The 7593-nt window shown below is 44.7% G+C and overlaps 1 long non-coding RNA gene across 1 annotated transcript; it reads right to left on the bottom strand.

Annotated features, from left to right (window-relative positions):
• Positions 1-2987, bottom strand: LOC119912439. Its single transcript, XR_005446155.1, has 2 exons — positions 729-2987; positions 1-313 (listed from the first exon to the last, which is right to left on the bottom strand). It is a non-coding gene; the product is annotated as an uncharacterized LOC119912439 (long non-coding RNA).
• Between the last annotated feature and the right edge of the window lie 4606 nt (positions 2988-7593).

Below are 7593 nucleotides of genomic sequence, written 5' to 3'. Positions count from 1 at the left end.
TAACATTTCATAATATCATTTAATGTTGTCAGGAACATGCTGATGTTAATCCGGTGGTGTTGAGGCATCGACTTCATGTTGAGACATCAGTAAACTCTTCAGAACGACACATTTAAAGTGACTGTTGAACATGTTGTTCATGGACACTGACGGTTCTGCGTTCTGCAAGAAAGATTTACACCGTGCCGCGGGGTCACGGACCACATGGAGGGAGTCGTCCTCGGATCCCGGCGTCTGCAGGAGGTCTCCAGGACCCTGAAAGACTTTGTGGAGTTTGCGCAGACCGGCCGGCTGCTGTGCAGGCTGCCTCTGCCTGTGGAGACACGTAACAGGCTTTTATTGTTTACCTTGGAGTTACCACAGACCTGTTGCTGCAGGAGTCTGGTGGGCTGCCGGACCTGCAGGAGCAGAGGCAGGCGGACACAGTCAGCGGTGGGCTGCATGAGGCACAGCAGCGTTTCATTATGGAGTATTCTGAGTCTCCCTACTGTTAGTGTGAAGTGTTCAAATGTTATAATCCTAAAGTTTTCATTTAAATTTGTTCTAACTGTAAAAGAAAAGCTGGTCCACATGTAGATGCACAAGTTTCAGATAAATAAAGGTTTAAAAGTTTAACCGTGGTCATATTATTATTCAGAAATGTACCATCACTGCCACAGTACTGCAGTACTCTTGTGTAGGTTGGTTTAACAGATGGAGGAACATATTCTGGTCCATTCAAACCTTACAGCGAGGTGACCGGAGACTCCCTGCTGAGAGAGCATCCCAGCTCCTGCTCATCTGGGTCTGCCACCTCAGAAGCATCGTGCGTACGACTTGATGTTCAAAATGACCGACAGCAGCCTCTCTAAGCATGAAAGGAAAAGGTTAAAGAAAACCCTCAGACATCAATAGGAAAAGAAACCGGGACCGAGACGTGACCCACGTCCACGTCCCCTCTCTGCTGTGAGTCTGCAGCTCATCAGTCAGCTGGTGTTTTTTACACTATTATTATAGCAATGCACAAAGGTACGAGCGCACTGATGATGTGTGCATCACCCAGGTGGGGGCCACACATTGGTTGAGGTGAGTCCCCCCCACTTCACTGTGCAGCGCTTTGAGTTTCCAAGGTTGAAGAACTGTTTAAATGTAATGCATTATTATTATTATTATTATTATTAGTCTTATTGGCTCGCATCTTCCATCAAGGCTAGTTTTCACATCAGGTACAGAGAGGATGATAGAGGAGAATCTGTGGCTGCAAAGGTGCAAATCCTCTGTCTCTAACTCAGGAATTTGTTCAAACGTCGGCAGTCTTGAGTATAAAACTAGACCAGATCAGGTGTGATGAGTCTTTAAACACGGCAGGATGAGTTCTGTTCTCTCAAGAGGAAAACGAGACATTGTGCTGAATTAGGTTTTTTGATTTAAAAAACAACAAAAAGAAGAAATCAAGCTGAATGTTGTTTTTACGTTTTGGGCCCAAAACTGAAAGAAAACGGCCGGTTTCTGGTTTCTGCCTTTGTTAATTACACCAAAAAAACAAACGGTTAAAACGTACCTTGGTCGTCAGTGACCAAGAGACCAAGATACGTTCTGACCGTTTGTTGTCTCGAAGCCGAGATCCAACCCTCCCTCTCAGCCACGCCAGCCCTCAGGAGACGCCCTGCCACTCAATAAACTGTTAACTGCTGCATTGTCTTCGTGTCTGCATCTGGGTTCTGGCGTAACTCCTGACAAGTAAAGTAAACAGAGTAAAGTTTTACCTCACTGCTGCAAACTCTTGCTTGTCCTGTGTTTACAGTTTTTTTCAATTGCTGACAAACGTTTAACTAAACTTAAGAAACTTTATCGACACTCTTACTCTCACACAATTAGCCAAATGCTCAAAACCACATTTTGTTCTTTAAACACCAACTCTATCAAAACACAGCAAACCTGACTCAAAATCTAATCACTCTGTCAAAACACCAACAGTTTTCTTTCCAAGAGGACCAGACCAACTCTGTGGTCCACTGTAGGTAGCTGCTGCGGTGTGATGGCAGGACGTCCTTCTCTGGTTGGGTCAAGGCTCTGGACTGAAGGTTTCTGTCTTTCTTTGCTCCTGCTGTGCTGAGATAGCTGAGGAAATCTTTCCTGATGAAATCCACGACCAGATTTCTCTCTTTCTGACATCTGTAACTGACAGCAAACACAAACATTTTGTAACTAGTTATTGGAAAGATCAGTTTTTATCAGGATCCCATCAGCACCAGTACAAATGTTGGCTGTTCTCACTGGTCAGAATGAAACATGATTATAAAATAACATTTTCAGCTGTCTCTGTCCGTCTGACTTTATCAGCAGCTTTATCTAAAAGAAGTGTAACTGGAGGAGGCTTGTTGTTAATCACCACCAGAGACCTCTTTCTGTGTTTCTCTGCAGATGCAGTGAGCGCTGGGTGAATAACTTCCACACACCTGAGACGTGTTTCAGCCTGTGTGCCTGTGTTCAGTCTTTGATAAACGGTCCAAACTGCTCCAATTGCATGTGCGGCTGTCACGTGACCCGTCGCTTCAACAATGTTCCAAATACCAAATATTCCTTTTATAATTGGCATTTCCATGACTGGGCAATACGATGTGTTGCATTACTGTTACCGGACCAGAACAGTGCTTCTGTAGGTCTTTAATGTTGCATTAGTTCATCATCTCTCTCTGGCTTATGGTGTCGTGTTTCAGCAGCAGTTTTAACATCAGCGTAGTCTTCATCCTTGGCTGGATCTGGGTCTGGAGCGTATCGGAGGAGGAGGAGCGGAGTCCAGGACTGGATCAGCCGGAATGGATTCCATGACTTGTGTACCTCCGTTAAAGAAGAGATAATGTGTTAGTTTGTTCTTATGGTGTCTTTTTAACAGTTTGCTTTTATCCTTATTTTATCTAGTCAAATGTTCTGTTTTGAGACTTTACACTTTCCCTTAATTCTAGTTTATATAGTAATCTGCCTTAAATGGTAGATTTCAGCTTGTTTTCTTTCTCTCTCTGGACAAGGCTGCCTGCTCTTCTTTAGCTGCTCCAAATATATATATTTTTGAATTAAAACTCACATTTAACACATTTCAACCCACTTATCAAATTGTCCCATAGATGTTTTATTTTTTTCAGTCATAAATTTTAAACACAAAAAAAACCAGTCTTCTTTGTCTTTTTACCCTTAAAAATAATCACTTTTCTACCTTGTTGTAATTGCCTCAAACTGAATAGGAAACAGAATTTATTCAGCAATAATTCTATGTTTTTGTGATTCTTCACCATATTTCTTTGCATGCATTGTATGATGGAACAATCAGGTCTCTCACCTTTGCTTATTTTGCTCGTTTGACTTCCCATCTCCTTCACTATCCTTCTTTGCTTGTACAAGTCTTTTGGGGACTCTAACCCTTTCCTTAGATACAGTCATCACTGTAAATCCAGATTGTTTACGGCTACAAACTCTGGGGAAAGCGGTCGACAGCAGAAAAAAACAGTCCTCTTCACAGCCCTGTTAAGACTCCAAAATTGCTCGAACAGCGGAGAAACCCTTGTTTTCCTGTTTTTTTAAATGTCTTTTAACTTTATTATTTTAATTTTTTATTTTTACATATATATTTTTTTTATGCTCCTCTTTTTGTTTCTTTTTTTTAGTTTTTTGTTCTTTTGTTTTTTCTGCACAGCCCTGTTTAAACCCCAAAAGGAATTAAAACAGCGGAGAAAAATGTATTTCTGCACGGCCCTGTTCAAAGCCCCAAATGGTTAGCAGCGGAGAACCCCGTGTTACACAGCCCTGCTCAACCGGTCAAAACAGCGGAGAGAATCTGCAGTAATTCTAACTAAGGATCCACGTGTGAGATGGTACAATCAAAATAGCAATCTAAGCTGAAAGTCTAAGAAAAAACAAAGAAAAACACACAAAAAAAAATAAAGAACAAACGCAATTTTGTAGTTTATTTCAGACACTCATCATTTTTAAGGACAACGTACACTCACCTAAAGGATTATTAGGAACACCTGTTCAATTTCTCATTAATGCAATTATCTAATCAACCAATCACATGGCAGTTGCTTCAATGCATTTAGGGGTGTGGTCCTGGTCAAGACAATCTCCTGGACTCCAAACTGAATGTCAGAATGGGAAAGAAAGGTGATTTGTGCCAGACGGGCCGGTCTGAGTATTTCACAATCTGCTCAGTTACTGGGATTTTCACGCACAACCATTTCTAGGGTTTACAAAGAATGGTGTGAAAAGGGAAAAACATCCAGTACGCGGCAAGACAAAGAGCCAATGAAGAAGCAGGTGACTTTATACTGTAAGGGTATTACGCAGCTATCCAGGAGAGGAAGGGACCAGCTGTCCTGAGATGAAGGCCTATCAAGGACAGTCTGATAAGAAAACTCTCTAACGAGCATCTTTCCCTTGGAAAACTTCACCCAGCTGTAACATAATAAATTAATCAAACACCAGACAGTGAAACACTGGTCTGTTCTGATGAAGCATGCAGGCTGAAACAGGAAACACAGTAAAATATCACATTTCCATCACAACCACAAAAAACATCCACAGTTTTGGTGTTGGGTAAGAAAAGCTTAGCGTTTTGGAAATGGGTTGACTGATTCTGTGTTAATGGTAAGAACAAACCGATGTGGGGCCAGCTGTGTTCAGGGTTTTGAAAAGGGATGGTAGCGGCTGTAAAAAAGGAGGACAAGGCTCTGCTATGGGCTTTATTTTTTATTACAAGGACAAAAGGTTGGTTTCACTGGGTGACACACACGCCCAGCTGTTTTAGCTCAACCGGACTTCAGATTCTAGTACAATGGGTCAGTAAAGTGCAAAGTGATCGCACATCAAGAGTAAAGTAAATACAGTGAAGTAAATACAGTAAAGTAAATACAGTAAAGTAAATACAGTAAAGTATTGCCTCACTGCTGCAACTTGCCCAACTATTCAGAGTGCAACACTCAGACTCTGCCGATAAAGTTTGATTGATCTGATCGGTTCACGTGGAGCCTCAAACACGACGGCTCAGCAACTTCAGGTTTCCTTTAGACCAGGGGCGAGTTCAGCGCCGACAAAACGTAGCTAAACGTTGTTCCCGACGGAAACGGTGGTTCCCTGAACTCCCTGCTGTGAACGCAAGCGGGCTGCATTTTCCTGCCTTTTTAACACCGCTGTGTTTACAAACTTGTCACAGCTGATTGGGTAACACCTGAGACACGCCCACCAAGCGGGAGAAAACAGACCTCGAAGCCCGTTGCAGAATGTTGCGCAACGTTTCAAGGAAACATGCCGTTCAATCAGAAAATGTTGCAAACTGGTGCGAAACGTTTTGAGGTTGAACTCGCCCCTGGTTCTAGTCATTCTGGCTCCGCCCACCACACCTGCACAGAGCGACCATGATCAGCTATGGGGTCACCGAAAAACCTAATAAACCACTGAGAACAGGACCAAAAGATGACGCAGCTCCCTCATTTCAACCCGTTCCCTGTGATACTAGCTGAGGCTTTACTGCCTGGAAACCTTCGGATGGCCGACAGCATCTCATCGTTACGGACATCCGTACATCAGAGCAGTCTCTAGGTCTGTTCTGTGGGGGGGTGGCGGAGGATGATTGGTGCGTACACGAGGATGCAGATCATGTCGGAGCCTCGTCACACCAGTCCAGTCTTGTTAGATATCGTGGAGTGACATCAGAGGCCAGTATGTGACCTGCTCCACGCTGTCCTTTAAACAGCTGATGTCAGCAGTAGCATCATGAACCTTCACGCTCATCAAGCTGCTCTGAGATCTGCTGCTCTGTCAGTAGAGACCAGGGCCTGGAGAGGCACTGGTTCGAGTCCAGCATGGATCACAGTACTGTGTGTGTCTGTTTCTCATTCTGACGACATGAAGTTTGTTGCTCCCTTCATGCTTCTCACAAAACAAACACAAAAACAAACGGAGCAGCGTTCGGGACGGATTTATGGGGTGGAGCAGTGGATAAGACACATGCCTTTGGTTCAATTCCCGACTGTGACACATCCACCAGCGTGTCCCTGAGCAAGACACTTAACCCCCGGCTGCTCCAGAGGCCCGACGCTTTGGATAAACGCGTCGGCTAAATAAAAACATACTCCCCGGGTTTGTTCACGGCTGAAGAGGTTAGTCAGAACTCTCAGTTTAATCTGAACCAAACTGTGACTAACTTCTTTCACACACAATGCCTCCTCTTAACACTGCGTCCACATGTGTAGAAACATAACAGCATGATGGTGAGTGTCTTTCTGAGAAGATCTGAGCAGGACATTTCTCTGTGCTGCTGGACGCCCTGTGAACAACACATAAATGAAGACGTACAGAGAGAACCTGAAGCTGCGGAAGTTAAATGACTTTGTAACTTGACGCCACACAGAGTGAATCCTGCTGACGTCAGTGGGTGTGCTTGGTGTCGTCAGAGGGCAGGACTCGACAGGAAGGGGGGCTGGGATAGCCCTCCTCCCCCTCTGCGGAGGTGGGAGCAGCCTGTGCTGATAAAACCAGCTGGATTCAGTTGGTTTGTTAGTTTGATCGGTGAAATAGTGAAGGCATCATGGACGGACTACAGGTGAGTGCAGACAGGTGACCCGGGCTTTCCTTTAAAGGTCTCTTTCTTTATTCTTCTGGGACATCACGACCAGGCTGTGGTGGATCTGAGGTCTGTCTCTGGTCCTGTTGATCTGGCCCAGGTGTGAGGAGTCTGTTTGTTGGCTTTCAGTGTAGACCTGGTCTGACGTGGTCTGGACGGTTTTAATGCATTTCAGAGTCTTCTTGTTAATCTGGTCCGGGTTTGATGAGTAGTAGTTGTTGTTGTAGACCTGATGGTTTGTGGTTTACACCCGGTCTACTGTGGACCCTGAACTCATCACTTTATGGTTTTATGAGCGGTGAAAGACGCCTGAACGCAGCATGTGTTGTGGCGTGTTGCAGACAGCTGCGTGCAGAGGCTGAGGGTCACTGCAGTGTCGCCCAGAGACAGAAACAAACAGTTCTAAAGCTGCAGAGCGGACTGAGACCAGATCTCTGGTCTGACAGCTGCACGCAGAGGAGGCGGGGTTTCCTCTGGCATGCAGGGGGCGGATCACTCAAAGGTTCAGTGGAAGGCTGTTGCTAGGAGACAGAAAAAATTTCCTCAAAGGTTCAGTACAGACTATCAGGGACCAGATCTTTGGGGTCATATTACAGAAACTCACGCAGATCTAAACTGTTTGGTAACCATGGTAATGAGGTTTAGGACCCGGTTTAGGGAAAAGGCCATTACAGATGAACAGTCAGCGTTCCTGTCCTTCTGTAAGATGTAACACCAACACCTTAAATAAACTGCTGTCCTGACTTTCCACCAGGCTAACTTCTGTACGTGGCTGCTGCCTTTACTGAATCAACTCAACGTCACCAGGCAGAACTTATACCAGAGAGGTTTATGGGAGATGCTAACAACGTGTTTGATGACTTAACACTCGTTAGTAGAAAGGTGCAGGCGATGTGTGGCGCTGGATAAGGTCTCATTGTGTCACATACTGTAAAGGCCTCAGATCTTTGGTCTGCAGCAGCAGGTGTCCAAGTGTCCAGGTGTTCAAGTGTCCGGGT

The sequence above is a fragment of the Micropterus salmoides genome, unplaced genomic scaffold, assembly GCF_014851395.1.
Source record: "Micropterus salmoides isolate LMB-PRFRI ecotype aquatic unplaced genomic scaffold, ASM1485139v1 Ms_hic_scaffold_2, whole genome shotgun sequence".
Taxonomy (NCBI): Eukaryota; Metazoa; Chordata; class Actinopteri; order Centrarchiformes; family Centrarchidae; genus Micropterus; species Micropterus salmoides.
The sequence above is the reverse complement of the archived record's forward strand: the minus strand, read 5'-3'. Positions and strand labels throughout refer to the sequence as shown.